This window comes from Topomyia yanbarensis, chromosome 2, assembly GCF_030247195.1.
Source record: "Topomyia yanbarensis strain Yona2022 chromosome 2, ASM3024719v1, whole genome shotgun sequence".
NCBI lineage: Eukaryota > Metazoa > Arthropoda > Insecta > Diptera > Culicidae > Topomyia > Topomyia yanbarensis.
This window is the reverse complement of record NC_080671.1, coordinates 198283659-198305557: the sequence shown is the minus strand read 5'-3', so window position 1 is coordinate 198305557 and position 21899 is coordinate 198283659. Positions and strand designations below refer to the sequence as shown.

Sequence of the window (21899 nt, the reverse complement as noted above, 5' to 3'; positions counted from 1 at the left end):
ATATTCCCCACTGGAAGTTCATCCAAATGGTGTAAAATGGGCAGTTCGAAGAATTTTTGATTTTTTCAATAGTTAGAGACACCAAATTAACGTGACAGTATTCAGAATCGATCCAGCGATGAAAACGGAAGCTGTTCTGCATATAAAATTTTTTGACGAGAAAGGTCTATTGACAACGTTTTTGGCGGACCCTTTCTGAAACCATTTTCAGGAACTATGGCTATTTCCAAAGATGATAAAGTACTAAACCTATTTCTTCAATAATTGTCAAATGAACCAGAACACTTTTTATATTCAATAAAATTAAAAACTTGAGTCGAGACATGTACAGATTATTTTAAAATACGCAATTTAAATTCCTGTTTAATACTTGAATTTATAGCAGACTGTTCTGATCGAAATTGAAGAAATATTCTTGAAGTAGACGTTTTACGCACAGCTCAAAACTGTAATTTATTTTTTAATTAGGTTTAGTTCAATTATTAATATATAATTTACCTCTCCTACATTTAATAATTTTCTTCCCTTCCGATGTCCGATCCGAACAATAAATTTACCAAGTATCCTTCACCTAAATGTACCACATCATCAAATGTTTATAATTAAAGTTTTACTTTAGTTGATTACTACTCACGACTCGTTAATACAATCAATAATCCGAAATGATCTAATTAGTTTTAATTAAACTTTTTCATATGGCACATATAGCTCGATCCACTTCGTTTTTATTTTATTTTGTTTTTCCCTCTTCTTCATTGAAACTTAGTATACCGTGTTGCCATTCATGTGTACCATCAGTTTTTTTCGTAGGTTCACTTTCCGCCAGGGGCCATCGATATGCCCAGTGGTGCTAACAATTCCCCCGACCGTAACTCTGATCCACGGCCATAGCCTTCACCAGATTTACCTTAAATCTCCATTACAGCCAGCTTGGCAACAGGTCGTCCAAAGATGCCCCTAGAAGTTCTGACCATCGTTTGACACACTCTTCCATCTTGGCCACGGATGATACGCTCCACAATACCTCGAACCCAGGTCCGTCTGTTGTCGCCAACAACGATGAACACAAGCTCCCCTTCGTTAATGGGTTCCTTATCCTCGAACCACTTAGTACGATGATTAATCAGCGGAACATACTCCTTTAGCCACCTCTGCCATAGTATATCAGCTAACCTTTGTGATCTCTTGTAATCATCCCTTAACGCTTCCGCCGAATCCGTCAGGATGTTAGCTTCCTCATGCTCGCCCGATGGATAGCCTCGCAGGAAGTAGTTTGGCGTCAAAGATTCGTTCTCGGCCGATTCCTGGGGAAGATACGTCAACGGGCGGGAGTTCAGCATGTCCTTCGTTTCCGCCAGTACAATCAGCAACATCTCGTCGTTTAATTTCCGTCTATCGTGAATTACCTTGAGAGCATTCTTTGCAGATCTAACCATGCGCTCCCAACTGCCACCCATGTGTGGTGCCGCTGGTGGATTAAAATTCCAGCGTGTTCTAGCATCCGTAAAGGCGTTTGCACATTACACGTCGATACGCTTAGCTTCCATTTTGAGCTCTTTATTAGCAGCTAGAAAATTAGGCGCACCTCGGCGACAGATGAATCGTCATATTGCCATCATACACGCTTGGCTGGTGAGGCTGTGCGCGACTTCCAAGTGTATAGCCCTCTTCGACAGGCAAGTAAACAAAGCTACCCAATGTTTTTCCGATCTACGTCCTACTGTAACGACAAGCGGTCCAAAGTAGTCCAGACCAACATGGCTGAATGGTCTCCGGTGTGGCGTTAGACGCTGCTCGGGTAAAGGTGCCATTCTAGGGATAGAAAGGCGACACTTCCGAACATTGCACCAATAGCACTCCTTCTCTGCATGCCACACGGCAGCCCTTAGCTTCGGAATGAAAAACCGCTGACGAACTTCATTCACAACAGTCTCGGTTCGCATGACCAAATTTCTGATGGTAATGTTGTAGCAATTTTGTAGTAATGTTATATGCCTTCGGCAGCACGACTGGAAAACGTAGCTCAAAGGGTACGAAATCAGCATAAGCCGCTCTTCCTTCCATCCGTATCACCCCATCTTCATCCAGTAGTGGTGATCTCTTGTAGTGGGAACTGCCGTGGTCGATAGGATGCCATTTTTCACGTGGAAGTTCACGATTTTTGAGTAAAATTTTAACTTGATCTCTGAACCCTTCACGTTGTGCAACTCGCCTCAAGTAATTTTCCACTCGACGATACTCTTCGAGTTTCAGTGGTATTACAATATATGATACACGAATTTTCGATAGCTTCTCTAATTTGGCTGATGCGGGAACCGTTTCTATTGGAAGTCCTTTGATCTTTCTTCGGCAGTTCGACAGGAAGCGATAGACGCATGCTATACATCGCACCAGTATGTTCCATCGAGAAAACCGACTTGTGTCAATTAGCGGTTCCTGGAAAATAATTTCGTGGAATAAATGGATAGCTTTCAGTTCTTCCGGCACATTCGTTGGCGTTTCGGGAAGTAACAGTCGACTTCTAACAGCCTCTAGCGCTGGGCCCTTCAAGCATTCTTGTAATCTGCCGAGATTGTCGAGGTTCAAGTAGTTACAGGCCCTATTGCCGTTGTGAAAGCTGCTCAAAAACAAAGGCCACTCTTCAGGTTTCCCCGTGAATACAGAAAGTTTTTGAAAAGGCCCTTCCCGTGCAGTTAATTGTGCCTTTGACAAGTCTCGTCCTGGTTGCTGCATGTGCATCCGGTATTCGTCGTAGTCTGAATCACCAGACTGCTCGGACTCCTCGTGTCGAGATGAATTTTGGTGGCTTCCCGAAGTACGAATAATTGATTTTCCTACTGAATGGTTTTGATTACGATTTATCTCGTCAACTTGTCGTTGGTGTACCTTTTCTGTGGTGCCCTGCTGCTCAGTAGCTTTGGGTGTGGAGCTTCTGGGAAACACCCCGGCGATCCGCTGAATCCCTTCTGTCCTGCTTTTGGTCACTGGTGATTTGAGCTTGGCCCTTCCACTTGTCTATGCGTACCTCGCTTTGCATTTGGCCCTTATCGATACTTGTTCCACAAACTGCACCTTCCTCTGAATCATTTTTATATTCCTTCAACATTAGACTTCGCTTCTCTCGAAATTCCTCTTCAACCACTTTCCTCATTTCCAACATTTCTCGTTCCAACTCCAGCTGTATCATGCGCTTTTACGTGCCATGTCCAACTGGGACCGGAGAATCCGTCGTTGTTCTTCCCGGAACTTCTCTAGTTCCTGCTTATGGGACAATTTCGCCTGATCCGATTCCGAAATAATTGGCGTAGGTTCGTTGTCCCTGGATTCCGACTGAGTACAGTCTCCACAACTCCAGGACCGGTCTTTTATCTCCTCGGTTACTCCTACACACTTAAAGTGGTACTAGGGCTTACACATCTCGCAGAACACCATTCCCTCGCCATCGCGACACAAGGTTATGTTCTTCATCACCGGCACGCATTATGAAATTTTTGAGTTTTGTTCTGATCGAAATTGAAGAAATATTCTTGAAGCAGATATTTTACGCACAGCTCAAAACTGTAATTTATTTATTTTTATTAGATTTAGTTCAATTAATGTATGATTTACCTCTCCTACATTCAATAATTTTCTTCCTTTCCGATGTCCGATCCGAACAATAAATTTCCCAAGTATCCTTCACCTAAAAGTACCACATCATCAAATGTTTATAATTAAATTTTTACTTTAGTTAATTACTACTCATGACTCGTTAATACAATCAATAATCCGAAATGATCTAATTAGTTTTAATTAAACTTTTTCATGCGGCACATGTAGCTCGATCTAGAGCTCGATCCACTTCGTTTTTATATTATTTTGTTTTTCCCTCTTCTTCACTGACACTTAGTATACCGTGTTGCCATTCATGTGTACCTGGGATGGGACATGCAGATAGGAAAAAAACGAGTGTCAAATTGATCCAGCTATCAAACGTCACTTTGAACCAGTGTGAGCTAGAATGAGAAAGCTTGTGAGCAATATGTGAACCAGAATGAGAGCGTATGTGAGCAAAGTTAGAAACGAAGAATGAAAAGGGAAAGAAAACATCTATCCGCATGTCCCGTCCCAGATGTGTACCATCAGTTTTTGCCGTAGGTTCACTTTCCGCCAGGGACCATCGATATGCCCAGTGGTGCTAACACAGACAATACTTCAGAAACGAAGAATGAAAAGGGATAAGAAAACATCTATCCGCATGTCCCGTCCCAGATGTGGTCGGTGTTAAGTCAGACCGGACTAAGTCGCAAAACATATAAAAATGAGATAATGATGTCACTGGATAGGAAATTTCGTCAGCTACATTCGACTTTTGCCAGATTTGGAATATGTAACAATAATCAAGAATTATGACAAAAAATAATTTTCAATTATAATGTAAAGGATGCTACGATTTGTAACCCGTCAGGGTAACAATTTAGCACTGGGTGGAAATATACCTATTTGTGCGTACTCTCTCCGTAGAGTGTATTGTTATTGCAACATAACTCACCGCTGCTCATTATGCTCGTTCATGTTTTTGATGTAAATTTCGTTTAAATAATAGTCCATGAACGTTGTTATTAGTCCAGATAGGTGTAGTAATTTTTGTTGTGTATTTGTAAATTAATAGCATAGGGTTTAGTTAGGTTACCGCTCTCCTTTCGCTGCAAAAGTGGTCTGACTATGCTGTGCTATAGCGATGACAGCTATGCGGCGGTGCGTTTTTTTGGTGCTTGTTTTGGGTCGAGTGAGGAAGGCGGCCATCGAGTTTTTTTTAGAGAAAGTGACGAACCACGGCGTAGAACAGACGTCCGTAACTAGTGTTTTCCCTGGACAGTTTCCCGCCACTGGACCGAGAGTTAAGTGCGCGCGTGCGACGGCAAGTAATCCCGTCGAAAAGTGTCGGTCGTGGTTCGGTTACCATAGTGTTTTGTGGTGTTGGGTCGCCGGATATCAGAAGCTAAACGCAAAGGAGCCACTCGCTTCCCCGGCTAATTACCAAGGACCCAGTGACACCACGCCGCCCTCACTGTGGAGGATCAGCCGAACGAGCATAGCTCTCCTCCACAGTTAATCGCAAAGGAGGGCGAAGCAGGTAGGACAACGGATCCACCTGAGGTAGTTTACTGCGGTATCTACCTGGGCCATTCACGGGGAGTGAGTGGACCCGGCGATTAACCGCCCCGTCGCTAGGGAGGTTCCAACAAAAGAGCCTTGCTCACCTCCCTGGCTAATTGTAAAGGACCGCTACGATAGCAGCCAACGGTACCTGCGGGAGAACACGGCCGTCGGAGTCCCGGCCGGTCGGATAAACCTTCGCCTTCCGCCATCGCCAAAAGTAGCTGATTTGTTTCACTGGCAGAGTGCAGCACAGAGGAGAGGAGAATAAAAGTCGGTAAATTTAGTTTATTTGTTTTTTTCTCTTTTTTGTTTGTTATTATACGAAAATCCGAAATTCTGGTAGGAGCACCTAGGCCGCCCTGAAAGGAAGGGTCCGCCGGGCAATTAAGAACCCGAGTAGTGGGCAAACCCCAACTTACAGATTAAAACTTTAAACTCGTTTTTCTCGAAATCAATATTTTGTCACTTAGTCCGGTCTGACTTAACACCGACCATGTGTACCATCAGTTTTTGCCGTAGGTTCACTTTCCGCCAGGGGCCATCGATATGCACAGTGGTGCTAACACAGACAATACTTCAGGATTATAAATGGGAATCAATTATCAAAATTCTTTTCTTCATTCAATACAGACAAAAACAGATGTTTTGTAACGAGGATTCAGATTTTCAAAAAATAATCTGGCAGCAACGGGTCGACGTCATAGACTTTCTTGAGGCTCATGTACGTACACGTCACATGACACAAACACTACATCACTAGCTGGTGGAAAATAATAAACAAAGACGGCAAAATCAAATAGGTTTGTTTTCAACCAGGAAGCTGCAGAAGTGTTCGTGAGACCGGGCGACAAAAACTCAATTGACTAATCCATGTGCAGTTGTGTTAGTGCGAGATTGAGGTTAAATCGGGTATAATTTTTGCCAAATGAGGTTAAATCAGATGGCGAAATGAAAACATCGCGTTATATGTATGTTGTCTATACACATTGCAACTGTGTTGGTGTCCTAGACGTCAAAAAAGTCAATAGCCTTCACACATTGCATTATTTGTTGTAGTTTGACATTACAACCAAATGTAATAAACTTTATTATTAGTTCGAATAGCAAAAATTACACATGAATTGATTAAATTTAATTTTTCTGGTGCATAAGCACATATTAATGGATCGTTTTACATTTTCTTTTCTTATGGATCGTTTTGTAAATATCCAAGAACCATAATTTAACGTTCGATATATGAATCAATACATAGCATTTCTAATGTTCATTTTTACATCTTCTATGGACCTAGAAAAATTATTTAGCATACATTTTCATCAAATTTATGGAACTGTTTCTAACATTTTGTTGCTCCATTTTGTAATACCGTGGAACATTTTTGTCGATATTATGGAACATATCGACGTGTTTTAATGTACATTGTTAATATTTTATGGATCAATGTCAATTAATTTATGTCGCAAAATGATCATTTTATGGAACATTTTCAATATTTTTATTACTATTTTAGTGCTCTTTTGCGACCATTTAATGGTTCAATTTTACATAATCTATGGAGCAAATCACCCTTTTTCATGGATCATTCACACTGTTTTAGGGATTTTTAGTTTTGTTTTATGGAACATGAACAACTTTTTTATGGATCCTTTTTCAATTTTTTATGGATCATTTTTGTTGTTTTAGCGGCGCAAACTTAGGGCTACCATTGTAATATTGATTTGTGGCCAATACAATCATATAGTTTCTATAGTTTCAATGTTAATAGACGTGCCGGTTAGGGTGGGGCAAAATGATCGTTTTTTCAGCACAGCATTTTTTGGTTCCATTTTGGGGCCCAGACAACTGTACAAAATTTGGGGTCGATTGGTTTTGACCCGGTGTAGCGCATTGCGTTTGAAATTTGTATGTAAATTAGTATGGGAAAACCGACTTTTTTGCATTTTCAATATTACAGACTAAAATTCTTTCTGCAGCATGTCAACAATTAGATAGAAGGGTAGTCCAGTATATGCTGAACAGCTTTGCCGAAGGATGCATGGTGTTATAATGTCTTTAAAACAAGTTATAGCTGTTCAAAGTTCGATAGTTCGAATAAATTACCAAAAATCATTTTCTTTGCCAACACTGCGGGAGAGACAGTCGCACATAAGCGAACTATAGGAGTGATAATCAGTCTCTATTGCAAATGAATGTAGATGATCTTCTCTTGCAATGTTTGTTTATTTTTCTGCCAGCTTCCCAGTGCCATTTTTGTCGTGCGAATCGGTCTCGAAAATTTTGACGGTTCTATCTACTCCATGAGAACGAAAAAGATAGCACGATGAGTTTCTTTTCCGTCTCGTTCATGAATCTTTCGAATGTGCGTTTTGTTTCTACATAAGGTTTGTTCCAGTACATGGAAGTTACTCCCTGTTGCTCCGGAGCAAAAAATTCTTGCTCCTTTTCACTCCGGTTTGCCACCAGAAGAAGAAAAAAGAGAAGAAGATAGTACAGGAACGATTTTCTCCCTGTTTGCTCCGGAGTACTTCCAGTTTCTCCTGGTACTGGAACAAACCTATAATTATGGCGGATCCGCGCCATCGCGAAATATTGACGTTTTAACAAAACGTTCCTGTCGTGTCATGATTTAATTCAACTTGGATCGACGCGGGTGCATTTTTTTAGTAGTTCGGTATGCCGGAACAGATTACCGGTGGTAGTTCGGTAATAATTTATTGTGCAGAGAGCGGATCAAATAATTTGTTTCAAGTTGGTGGTACATTTGTCGCGGCCTCTGTTTTTTTTTTAATAATTTCGGTCAGGCGATCATTGAAAATTTTATGCGACGTCAATGCTTAATTATAAAAAAAGAATTCACCAGAAGCACTGTGACTGATACAGATTTAAGCGGATATCTGTGAATCAAAACAAAAAAACAGCCGCGCCGGTTCATGAATACCATCAAAAGGAAGTTTTTCTACCAAGCTCGTTCATTTTTAACATTTCCTGCCGATTGCAATGGCAGGTCAACGAACCGCCCATGGTTTATGCGTACGATAGTGCCGCCCGGTGCCTTGGTGGAAGCGCTCAGGAATACAATAGTGTACATTATTTTCGTTGCGATCCAGGAAATGGCTCTGATCTAGGAGATCCGGTGTAGTTAATGTTGGCGGATCCAAAGTTAGTTGATGTTGCTCTTTTATTTGGGATACATTTTTCTCAAATATTTTTCGTCTTCATTTAACAGAAGCGGTCCCAGATTTTGAACGAAAAAACATCCTATGACTCGTAAAAAATTGAGGCTGATAGAAAACTTGCCATTCGACCAAAGCAACAGACATTAAAGGATACAACATGCGATATGATAGATTTTTTCGTCGATTAGCACCGACATGGAGAACAAGAAGCATCAATTTCGTTGTCCGACAACACGGAATAGCTGTGACGCATTATCCAGGACCAGAAGCTGCTGCCGATATGTGGCAGTTACAGGAGCATATCATCCTTCGATTGATCATTCCCAGAGCTGCTTCCACGTCTGCACCCTTGATGTTATTCATCCAACCGCGGTGCACGTTACGGTCGTGCAGGTCAAGTGTAAGTGCAAATAATAAAATTGCAAAAAAATTCAAATTTAGATTACTAGAATTCGCTAGCACTTTTTCAAATAGACCTATCTAACAATGAGGGACTTTGATTACTTACACTTGCGATCATTACGGGGTCTCTATTAAACTTTCCACTCTATTTACAGTACAGTACGAAAGACAGCGGTTTTTACAAGAACATTATTCAATGACAAGAATGGTAAAGTGGTCTACGTAAAATCGGCCGAGTTACTAACAGAAGCGAAAGTAAGCAAAGGGTCTCTCATTGTTAGATACGTCTATTTCAAAGCGCACACGAGAACAAAAGAATTTTTGAATATTAAAAATCTAAAACAAAAAAAAATGAACTTTTTAAAATTTTAGCATTTGAAATTTTATGGTTTTAAGAATTGCCAAATTATAGAATTCCAAATTTCTAGGATACTAGATTCTCCAATTTCAGCAGAATTTTTAGAATTCCAAAATTTTTGAAATTTCGGATTTTGAATTTAAGAATCTCAGAATTTTTGACCTTTTGAATCTTTGAATTTTACAATTCCAGAATTTTAGAATATTGCAATTATAGAATTTTGGTATTTGAGAATGATAGAATTTCAGAATTGTATAATATTAGAACTTTAGAACTTAAAAATTTTATAATTTTGGATTATTGGAATATTAGAATTTTTGGAATTTAAGAATTTCAGAATTTAGATTTCTAGAATTTTATATTAGAATACCAGAATATAAAAATTTTAAAATCTTGGAAGTTGAGTATTTTAAATCTTAGAATTTTAGATTACTAGAATATTAGATAATTTGAATATTAGAATTTTTGGAATTTCAGAATTTAGAATTTTAAAATTTTAGAATTTTAGAATTTTAGAATTTTAGAATTTTAGAATTTTAGAATTTTAGAATTTTAGAATTTTAGAATTTTAGAATTTTAGAATTTTAGAATTTTAGAATTTTAGAATTTTAGAATTTTAGAATTTTAGAATTTTAGAATTTTAGAATTTTAGAATTTTAGAATTTTAGAATTTTAGAATTTTAGAATTTTAGAATTTTAGAATTTTAGAATTTTAGAATTTTAGAATTTTAGAATTTTAGAATTTTAGAATTTTAGAATTTTAGAATTTTAGAATTTTAGAATTTTAGAATTTTAGAATTTTAGAATTTTAGAATTTTAGAATTTTAGAATTTTAGAATTTTAGAATTTTAGAATTTTAGAATTTTAGAATTTTAGAATTTTAGAATTTTAGAATTTTAGAATTTTAGAATTTTAGAATTTAAGAATTTTAGAATTTTAGAATTTTAGAATTTTAGAATTTTAAAATTTTAAAATTGTAGAATTGTAGAATTGTAGAATTGTAGACTTGTAGAATTTTGGAATCTTGGAATTTTGGAATTTTAGAATGTTAGAAATTTAGGATTTTAGGATTTTAGAATCTTAGAATTTTTGGGATTTTTGAAATTTTTGGTATTTTTAGAATTTTTGGGATTTTTGAAATTTTTGGGATTTTTGGAATTTTTGAAATTTTTAGAATTTTTGGAATTTACAATTTATACATCGCAAAGATAGAAAGAAACGCATACAATTCATAAATGTTAACGCTTAGACTACATAATAGTGATATTTTCTTGATCGAAAATCACTTAATATCCTATTTATACCAATTTTAAGAAAATAACGAAAACTTACTTTTGCTCATTTTTTGTACAGTGTTTACCCTAAATACACAACCACTTATATAACGTAGTTGGCGTGTATTGGAGGATTTGTGGGCACGATATAAATAAAACAAATGCATTATTGTTTTATCCCTAACGGTACTGTTTCACTAATAACTGTTTCAACTCTCCTCTGTTTCAAATCACCTCGGTTTCCCCTACCTTTAAAGTCGAACCAGACCCCGAGATATTTAAATGTAAAGACCTAATTGATCGTTACACCCATTAATAGAAGCTGGAGTTACACCAGCTCACGCTTCCTAGAAAAGACAACCAATTCAGTTTACTCCGTGGAGAACTCGATACCCAGCTGAAGAGCCCAAACAGACAAATTGCCCAAAGTATCTTGTAATGATCCTTGCAAATCGGCAGTTTTGGGGGCTGTAACAGAGACTATCCCGTCATCTGCAAGTTGCCTTGCATGAATTGGCAAAACAATCGTCAATATCATTAACATAAAAATTGTCAAATAGGGGACTTAGACATGAGCCCTGGGGAAGACGTTGTTAAGTCACCATGCGAAAAATGCATGTGCTTCTCAGACAACAGGTTTAGCAAAAAGTTATTTAAAATCGGCGAAAAACCATGCTGATGCAGCTTTTCTGAAAGAACATAGATGGACACTGAGTCAAAAGCCCCCCTAATATCCAAGAAGACTGATGCCATCTGCTTTTTGTTAGCATAGGCCATTTGGATTTCTGTAGAAAGAAACTCAAGGCAATCGTTCGTCCATTTGCCTTTGCGAAAACCAAATTGTGCATCTGACAGCAACCCATTTACTTCGACCCAATTGTCGAGGCGGAACAAGATCATTTTCTCCAACAACTTCCGAATACAGGACAGCATCGCAATCGGTCGATACGAGTTGTGGTCGGAGGCTGGTTTATCTGGTTTTTGGATGGCGATGATCTTCACTTCCCTAAAGTCATGAGGGACAATGTTGCCCTCTAAAAACTTGCTAAATAAGATCAACAAGCGCCTTTTTGCAGTGTCAGGCAGATTCTTCAGCAAGTGGAATTTAATTCTGTGTAACCCTGGGGTGTTATTGTTGCATGACAAGAGAGCAAGTGAGTACACCACCATCGAAAACGGTGTTTCGTTCGCGGTATCACGAAGAGACGCGGCGCGGTACGTTTTCTGTACCGGGACAGAGTCCGGACAAATCTTCTTGGTGAAAGCGAACATCCAGCTGTTTGAATATTCTACGTTCTCGCTGGTACAGTTTCGGTTACGCATACGTCAAGCCGTACTCCAAAGAGTGCTCATCGCTGTTTCTTTCGTTAACCCGTCGACGAACCGTCGCCAATAACTGCGTTTTTTGGCTTTCATTAGACTCTTCATTCGTCTTTCTAACGACGCGTACTGTTGATAGTTAACGGGTTACTCGTCTTCTCGGAAGGCCTTATATGCAGTGGACTTCTCCGCGTACAGCTCTGAGCACTCTTTGTCCCACCACGGGATAGGAGACCGGCCGTGGGTGTTCGCACCGGGTATTGGTTAAGTCTTGATTCGCGCTGTCGAGGATCAAGCCAGCCAAAAACCTGTACTCTACCTCCGGAGAGTTCTTGAGTGGATTCCATTTTAGCGGATATCGCTGTCGCGTAACTCTTCCAATCAATGTTCCGTGTGAGGTCATACGAGACATTGATTGTTTCCGATGTTTTTGAACCGTCAGCAATTGAAATTATGATAGGCAAATGATCGCTACCGTGGGGATCAGGGATCACCTTCCACATGCAATCTAACTGGAGCGATGTCCAGCGATAAATCCAACGCGCCTGCGCGTGCTGGTGGTGTAGGAATCCGCGTCATTTCTCCCGTGGTTAAGATTGTTTCAAAGATCTTGGATTAATGTTGATCTATTATCATCATCAAGACAACCCCTATACCGTACCGTGCGAGTTAAAGTCTCCTAGAACTAGAGCGGTTCCGGTAAGGATTCCGTAATATTAAGAAGCGTTCGGTGCCCTACCGAGTCTCAAGGAGGAATGCAGATGGAAGCAATTAGTTCGGTGGAAAGAATAGCCCTTTTTAATCCCCAAAAGTACTCCTCCATAAGGGTTTTCTCGATCCAGACGGATTATATTAAAGTCGTGGAAGTTGAGATTTATATCGAAAATTAACCAAGTTTTACATAATGCGAAAACATCACATTTTAAACTGTTAAACTGAAAATTTGAAGGAAACGATTTTCGGGAGGATACTTCTGCAATTCCAGTGTAGTCAGTGATCGAATCAGTGACCTTGTTTGATTACTTAGTCACCAAAGGATACGATCGCTGCAAGGAGGGGCCATTTAGCAGTAGACCTGTGCGCCGTCGCGACACGCAGCCGCCGCCGGAAAATTTTAACAAAAGCCGACGCCGAAAGTTAGCCCGGCGGCGCGCCTCAGACGCCTTTTTCTCACGCCGACAATTCGCGAACTCGAAAATCGTTGACTCATATTTTATCCTCAAATCTAGGAACATTGTCTATGGTCCAAATATACGACATTAACTGATTCATTACTGATTGTGAATTAGATCACAAAATTAACAAAGTCTTGATATTTTCTCGAAAATCATTACACGACACTCGGAATATAATTCATGGATCCATTCTTGCTTCGTCAACTGATTATAGTTGCGAGCATATAAGTTACAATTCACCATTCGTGCGCGTGGAATGGTTTACAAATTAAAAAAAAACACTTCCACTTTCAAGATATAGTTAATGAAATTTACGATTATGTGCCTGATTTTAATCTTTGCACGTAATCAATTTCACTGGAACGTAGTTTATTATTCATTGATTTTTTAACCGATTCATGACAGTCGAGCTCGTGAAACTGTTCATGTTATAGTTTATGAAGTAATTAATTTTCCACATAGTCTTAATATACTTACGCAAACAATTACAAGGAACGCAGACTATTATTCATGGATTATTCGCTCTGCTCTTTGGTTTTGAAAGTTATTGTATACAACTGCTAGCAACAAGTCTCATATGCGCGAGCATTAGATACAAGGAAACTACTAGGACCTGTAACTCTGTTATTCTTTTGATAAGATTTAGTGTCATGTTCGGAATTAAATGAAACTGCGCTGAGCACCAAAAATACTTTACCTAGCCACAATTCATGTCCGTGAAATAATTAAGAAAATTATTAGACACGTTACTTTGTGTAAAAAATCCGACAGGAAGCTCAAGACTAAAATATCACGATAACACGACGAGAATTTACGAAAATCGTTGCATAGTTCAATTCTTGACTTTTTAGTCAATAAAGTTAATACAATTCAATGTATCATCAAGTTATGAACTAGAATCATAAAAATATTAAACATATTCAGACACAACCATCCACTAAACATTTGAGTATAATGCCATCTTTTTTTTGCGTGAACTAGTATTGTGAAAACACAAAAATTATTTTCAATACGAGGTTTATTTATCATTGATTGACTAGTGACCTATTTTGAAATAGTTGGGCAGAGTGATCTTGACTTTTGGCGATACTGGTGTACTGAAGTGGCGATGCAGAGGGTAAGATTTCTGGTCTCATATTGCGAATTTCACCCCCAAATACTCCCAGAAATATAATTTTGTCACACGAAAATATGCTCACACCGTATCTACCATAGCCTGGTTGTTGCGGTGGCTAACAAAAACAACATTTAACGCCCTCTCTAGAATTGTGCACAAGATGTTCAGTTTGTTTATTTGCTGTCCCCATGCAGTTAAACGTGAGAATTATTTTGCTGCTTAAAAAAATCTACAGATGAAACGGGCAATAAATTATTCATCGTGCGATCTAGCCCCACTCAGGAAAGATTTTCAGTGTCAGTTGCATCAGTCCGGTATCACAGACAAATAAGAAGTAACACGAGATGAATTTTCATCACTCGTAGAAAAAACGGTCGATTTAAATTACAAAAAATGCGCCATATCAGCGAGCGTGGCGTTAGTGAAGAGAATTTGACACAGAGCTAAACGCGTTACTTAGTTTTCGCACCCACCCGAAAACGTTACCGGAAATGTGAAATTCATTCTTGTCGAAATGCCCAAGGCGGGAGTTGCTCACAATCATTTCTTATGTTACAACACGATGCCGATCGGTGAGTACGCACATAATAGGATGCTAGTAATTTAATTGATTCGGTGTATCGAATCTAACTAGATGTATGCAATGGATTAGAATTTGTTGGTCCCCGGAACTGCTGGAGAAATTGGTGGGGTGCAGGTGCTACGAAAACTAGAGATACGCTCAGACCATTTTCAATCAGGCTTGTTTAGTGATCAGTTTCAACCCAACAGGAGCTAAAACATCAAGTCGTGGAATTATTATGAATGATAGTAACTGTATATTTAGGTTTGGTCAGGGTGTAGATCTGTATGATTCCAATACCTCGAGCATACTTTGCACTCAAGATAGAAGCAAATCATACGTTGAAAGAAAATGTAGTGCTACGGAATCGCATACCTTACCATCGCGGCGATTTTGTACTTACAAGAAGTAAAAGTAAACGTCAGCCTGGAAATAAAGTAATGTGTCTACCTTGAAAGGTACACAATCATTACTGCGCAGTAATGCCATTTATAACGCCTCGTGTTAGGGTACCTGATATCTGCGGGATTCTAAAAGAGAGACGGTAAAGAAGACTAAATAGAAACAAAAAAAAACAATGAATCGACAACAAGAATTAATTTCCTCAAGCAAAACAAAAACAGTTTTACCGTTGCTTAATTTTTCAAATATAGAACAATAAATAATTATTGTGGGTCATTGAAATACAGTCGTTACTCTGCATTCTTTAAATTTGTCCATTGCAATCATTATTTCATGCGAAGACGTAGTATGCGACATCGACAATTGGGTCATTAAATGAGAAAAAAAAGTCGTTTTTTATTACTTACATCGATAAAGCTGATTTTCGTGATTGCAACAATATTTTTTTTTTCCAACTCAGGAAACGTGAAAATAATATTAAAATTTAAAATAAAGAAATATGTTGACAGTCTGGATTTGACACTATAGGAAGGGTTTGACATATCGAATTTCACGACAAATGATGCCCTGTCAGAAAAAATAAGGCATGTTTTCTCGGTTTTTCCACAGGGTTATTTTTATTTGTCATAAACACCATACATTGCATATAGTTTTTTTTCATTTTGGGTGTTGTCCTGATAGGCCAGATGTAAACAACCGCTGTTTTCCTATGTATGGTTGCCAAGTTTACATTAGATTTATTTTAAAAAACAAAAAAATCGTTTTTACGTATTACAACGAAATTTTTTTTGAAATCATGTTATATTATGTATATTGGACCTAAAATTTATCGAATGGAACGGAAAACTATATATAGCTTAATGACCCAATTATTCTATTTCGTTCTTCAAATTTTACAACTGTAAAAATAGTTCCACTTTTCGTTTATTATCTTGCATTTGGCAAGCAAGCTTCAGTTGAAAAAAAAAATGATCTGGTTGCAAGAATTACATTTTGTGCAATGTGTTCAACAGATGTCGGTAGTACATCGTGAGCGATGATTTTTTTTAGAATTTTCTTCAAGCTGTAACATCTGTTTGTATGTGTTGCGAAGTCTGTTACAAGAGAAACCGAAAATTTGGGAAAGGAATTGTACTGCCAAGAATTGTTTTTAGTTACATAGGCGTCAATATTCGCCACGCCGGCGCGCCGCCGCCAATGGGGTCCAACGGCGTGACGCCGCCTACGCCGGCCAAATATGTCGCCGATTAAAAATGCAGGCGCACACCTCTAGAGCTCAGGCCAAATTACCCACAAACAGGTTATGAGCTATAAAGTTGAAACCTATCAACCGATTTGCAAAAACTTATGATTTCCTGAAAGCTCGACCGACTGCGCACACTTTCATCTCAAACGATTTTTCGCGGTCCCGTATCAGATTGTATATCCGGAAAATGGTCCGAATTGGACCAAGCCATATTCTGTTATTCACACACCGAAAAACAAAAACATTGATAGTTTCGCCCAAAACAATATGTTAAATAAAAGATATTATCCGGCAGATACAAAATTACGATAATGCACTTGATTTAATTAACTGTTGTTGCCAAAAAAAATCTTGTTTTTCGGCTTACACATTTTTCAAAACAAGCGCTCCAAAACAACATTCGCCTCTAGCGCACGCACACGTAAACTGAGAACCGCAAAATTTTGTGAGATAGAACAGAGGTGATGATGATAGCCAGAAAAATGATATGAACGCTTTTCATAATATTACCATAACTGAGAAACAGCTGGGGGTCCAAATTGGCCAGCGGCCCGAACTGGGCCGCTTCGCCCTATTTATTGCTAGTTATTTATCATATCGGTCGCAGACATCGTCCAACAAATTTTCGATTGAGATAGTGGTACCCCTACACTGCCCATAATCGCAAGTCAGTCCCATATTTGAATCAAGTACCCCTACACTGCCCATAATCGCAAGTCAGTCCCATATTCTACGGAATTCCCTATGTACATGGGACTTATTTGCGATAATAGGCAATACAGCACACTCCCCTTCCAAATATTCCTAGCATTCTGCCTCGATTACCCACCATCTTGCTCACCATTCGTTACCAAACCAAAGGAGGCTATGAAATCATAAATACCAAATATATATAATTTGCTATCCATCTTGTCAATGATGGATCGACACCGGTCTAAAGTGGACACTGCGTTAAGCTTTCTAATACTGTAAACGAAATCCTTTAGTATCCAAGGTTGCCATTATTTGTTAATTGTGAGTCCCATGATGTGTACTTTTTGCATGAATTCAATTTATGCTTTTTACTTTAGACAGCTCTCATCGTTGATACAAGGTACGCTGATGATAGTAGTTTATTAAGAGATTTTGTGAAGAATACATCTGATTCCTGGCAACGAAGGAGTACTCAAGCGATTGAAAAAAATGTAAGACCAGCTTAGATCGGCAACGTCCACTGTAGAAGAAAACGTTCCAGGTACCATTTGCATTGCGCTCGAAATGGTACAGTAAATTACGACGTACAGTGGCTTAGCTCAGCAAAGATCATCCGATAAATCATTGAATTGAGTCGATGGTACACACTGACAGATGTACAGAGTACTGAATCCGGTCGTTATACAATCAAAAAGCTTGGCATAAAAATCACGCAGTACTATATTTGGGAAGTATCAATCACAGCAACTGAAAAACTCAGATATTGAAATTTCCTTACAAAGAAGAAGCCCAAAACATGCTCTGTCTCCGGACAATCAAAAGGCGCAAACATACCTCATCGCCGCTGAAGTTTCTTGTGGGCTGACAGTATTATATCGAGAAGCAAACCAATGCTCGTGCCATTAATCATACCAAAATTAAACGATCACAAGAAACTATTCCTGGTGATTGCATAACTAAAACACTATTTGCTAGGTACCTCTTCTACGAACCGGCCATAATATTGGGCCTAAACAAACAATCTATTGGCTGACGACAACAAGCATTCTTCGATTACTTCTGAGATCGGATTGACGGATGTCTCCGCCATGCTACGTTTCTACGGAAAATCATCCGGATGCTCATCGTTACGAAGCTGCTGATCATGTTCTACAAAAATTCGCTAGTTTTCAAAACATACCGAATCTTTCGATACCACGATGGCGTTTCCGAGGTTTCAGCATATGTTGAGCATGAGCTGGAGCCGACTGGTTACAACCACGCAGCACCCGAATAACAAAAAGCAATGCGGAAACCGACATTACTCTCCTAGCCGACTTGGCTTACTAAATGTGCTTTCGACTGAATATTTCATGTGCCTGCCTACTATCGTTGTACTTCGTTCTACGACAACCACTAAGAAAAATCTAGGTCAATCCAACTGACGTAACCAGCCAATATATAATGTATTAAAATTTAATCACGTTTTTTCGTTTTTTCAGGTGTTGAGCGGAGTCATTTGGTAGTTTATTCGGTTTCTTGACAATTGTGAAGGACTTTCTTGGGTAAAATTGTTTAAATCTACACGATAGTCCACGCTGGATACTAATCCAGACACACTAACCTTCCCAGAAGCTGCCATCATCCGGCCATCATGCTACTGCAAAATTACTATTGCAAACTCGTCCGAGTTGGACGAGTCCCATTGCTTCACGTATGGTTTTCCTGTGGACTAGTTTAGATTTCGGTACGTACAAAATTGGACTACGTTTATCACCGATATCATTTTATAGGAAATTAATGTGATTCTATTTATCAATTTCACAGAAGTACCTTATGTCCATATCGCTAGAGCTGGCTGCTGCTGTAGAAGAGCACGACTGCGATGAAGAAAACTGGGCCGATTGTGAGGAAGGATCGAATGAGGAAATTTGCACATTCCGAGATTACACTGATGATGCAGGACCTGGTGGCACTGGCCTCAGTGGCCTTGCAAGCAGCGAGGACGAACTGCCTTCACGAGACGTTGCTCACATGGATGCTGCGGAAGATATTCTTGCTCATGAACCCGGCTCCGGAAGCACGGCGACTACCGCGAATAACGCACAAACGCCAAGACTGCATCGGAAGCGCAAATTGACTGAAAATCGGGCGTTGTTCGGAAGCGGAACACGTAGGTTTGGGGAATCACTGTGACAACACAAGCTCGGAGTCCCTCAACTTTAGTAGTCGTAAACGGTTAGTTTTAGATAGTACCAGTTCGCCGAGAACTTTACTCAGTCCGTCTAATCTTACTACAACGCAAACATCCTTAACGATCGGAGAGCGAAAGATCCCAAAGATAATCCTCCTCCCGAGGTAAACGATTGGTTGCAAAAATTCCAGCGATGGACTCCCGTCGAACGGCTGGTTGCAGTAGATCTGCTGATTGAACATTGCGACCCGATCCAGGTGCGGCACATGATGAAGGTTATCGAACCCCAATTCTAGCGAGATTTTTCGCTTCTATCGAAGGAGGTCGCACTTCAAGTGCTGTCTTACCTAGAACCAAAAGATCTCCGTGCGGCTCAAACATGTCGCAGTAGGCGTTTCCTAGCCGAAAAGTGCAAGGAAGCTGTCAAAATGATGAAAGGGATGGGAGGTAACCGTCCGAAACGGGGCCGTGCCGGCAATATGCCTTCTATTTCGTCTCAATGGAAAGCGGCGTACATGCGACAACACATCATGAATATGAAGTGGCGCTCGAGACCGATTCGTACGGCTATGGTACTAAAAGGTCACGGCGACCACGTTATCACGTGCCTTCAGTTCTGCGGCAACCGAATTGTATCCGGTTCCGACAACAATGCGCTCAAAGTGTGGTCTGCCATCGCCGGAAAGTGCCTTTGAACATTGGTTGGCCACACAGGTAGTGTCTGGCCGTCACAAATGGCCAGCAACATAATCACTCCGGCAGTACTGACCGCACGTTGAAGGTGTTTTTTTTACAATGGAGAAGACCTTTACGTCCTAGCCCAGTACACGTGCTATTGGTAGGGTCCAATCTACCACACGGGGTGCACTGGGGGCGTGTCGGGCTCGAATGGTGACCAGCCATTAATACCGACTAAACTCCATTGGGCTCCGCCATCATTCCTCCCAGGAACTACCTCTCGGTATTACTTATGGGAAGTTGAAGGTGTGGAACGCTGAAACTGGCCAACTGTTACATACGCTCTATGGCCACACTTCGGATGTTCGTTGTATGTATTTACACGGAATAAAGTCGGCAGTGATTCCCGCGATGCAACTCTACGAGTCTGGGACTTTACCGAGGGCACTTGCCTACATATGCTATGGTCATTTGACTGCTGTTCGCTGTGTTCAGTGCGATGGTAGGCTAGTAGTTTCGGGAGCTTACAACTACATAGTTAGGGTGTGGAATCCTGAACGATAAGAGTTTCTCCATACGCTTCAAGGCCACACTAATCATGTGTACTCACTGGACACGTCGATTCGCGTATGGAACGCGGAAACGGGAAGTTATCACCAGAGTTTAACATCTGGATGCAGCTTCGGCAAAATTTTCTGGTATCGAGGAGTGCTGCCTCGACCGTCACGGTTTGTGACATCATCACTGGTCAGTACTTGCAAACGCTATCTAGCCCCAACAAGCATCAATCGGCTGTCACCTGTTTGCAGCTCAATTCCCGCTTCGTAATCACCAGCTCGGACGACGGTACCGTCAAGCTGTGCGACGTAAAAATTGGAGAGTTCATTCGTAACCTGGTTGCACTAGAATCGGGCGGTTCTGGTGGTGTTGTGTGGTGAATTAGAGCCAACGACACTAAACTAATTTACGCCGTAGGGTCACGCAACGTTACAGAATAACCAAACTAATGGTACTCGACATATCAAAGCAAAGTGCCTGCTTGAAATGCTCATAATTTTGAACAAGTATATTCTTAGTACTTTTCTGAGGAACAAACGACTGGTGCCATTGCACGTACACTAACCCTACATGCATACATCAAAAATTTATATAATTGTTTATTGATAAGGACTAGTACTTTAAAAAATCTGACGCTAATAAAAGTTTTGAAGCAAAAAAATACTGCTCTTATTGTTTTTATTTTAAAAAAAGAAAATCCAAACGAATAAAACAAGAAGAAGACCAAAATAAGGAGCTCGACGATCGCCCGATTTTCTATAGTTCGACATCGGGCTCACGTCGGTCCGATTACGTCGATGCGTTTGACATATTCGAAGGTTGACGCGGTTTATGCAAAGGGTGCAAAATTGCAGGATATAAACCCGATATCCTGCTCTGATCGGCCCGTTATCGGGCTTAGTCGGCCCGATCATCGGCCTGATAATCGGGCCGATTGAGCTCTACAAAATTTACTGGGTTTGTGCTTTTCAAAAGCTTCAAAGAAAAAACTGCCTTTTGAATTGATATAGGCGGCTGTCACGAGCTTTCGTATAATAGCATATCGAGCGATAATCCTGCAAGTCACAATAGATGCATTTGGATTAATTGAATGGTCTCATAAACCCTATCCTCAACTCATGAAGGACCGCCAACTTGAGTGTAATAACCATCGAGGAATAATGATCAACAATACTATAGATAAGGTACTCTTCCATGTTCTATTTACCAGACAGCGCCTGTTGGCTGCATCCTTTTTTCAGCGAATACCAAATTAAGTTTCGAGATTGATGATCAACGATGATGTTTACCCGTCAACAAATTCCAAATACTTAAGAACTGACTATTTGTGGATTTCACAAGCAGTGAGTTTTTCGGCGTACTATTCAGCGAAATGAAAATTAATGTTCTTGTGTATAGAACTGATGGTAAGCAGGAAATAATAACAAAATAATATCCAAAAGGCTTTAGCAAAGCTTACGGATAATTTCTGTGCCTAGAGTACATCTCCATTTCCATCTATTTGTTCCTATTCGTTCCAAAATGTCTTACTATATCGAGCATGGACGCATTCGCGTGATTTGTTAAACCAATCATTCTGCTTTCGCCATCAAAACGATCAAAACAAAGAAGCATCACACACAT

At 39.8% G+C, this 21899-nt stretch overlaps 1 protein-coding gene and 1 pseudogene across 1 annotated transcript in view; one reads left to right on the top strand and one right to left on the bottom strand.

Moving 5' to 3' along the window:
* Positions 1-21899, bottom strand: part of LOC131682624 (uncharacterized) — a 70535-nt gene that overhangs the window by 43312 nt on the left and 5324 nt on the right. The gene's annotated exons all lie outside the window — the stretch shown is intronic.
* Positions 8511-20923, top strand: LOC131682632 (F-box/WD repeat-containing protein 7-like; annotated as a pseudogene).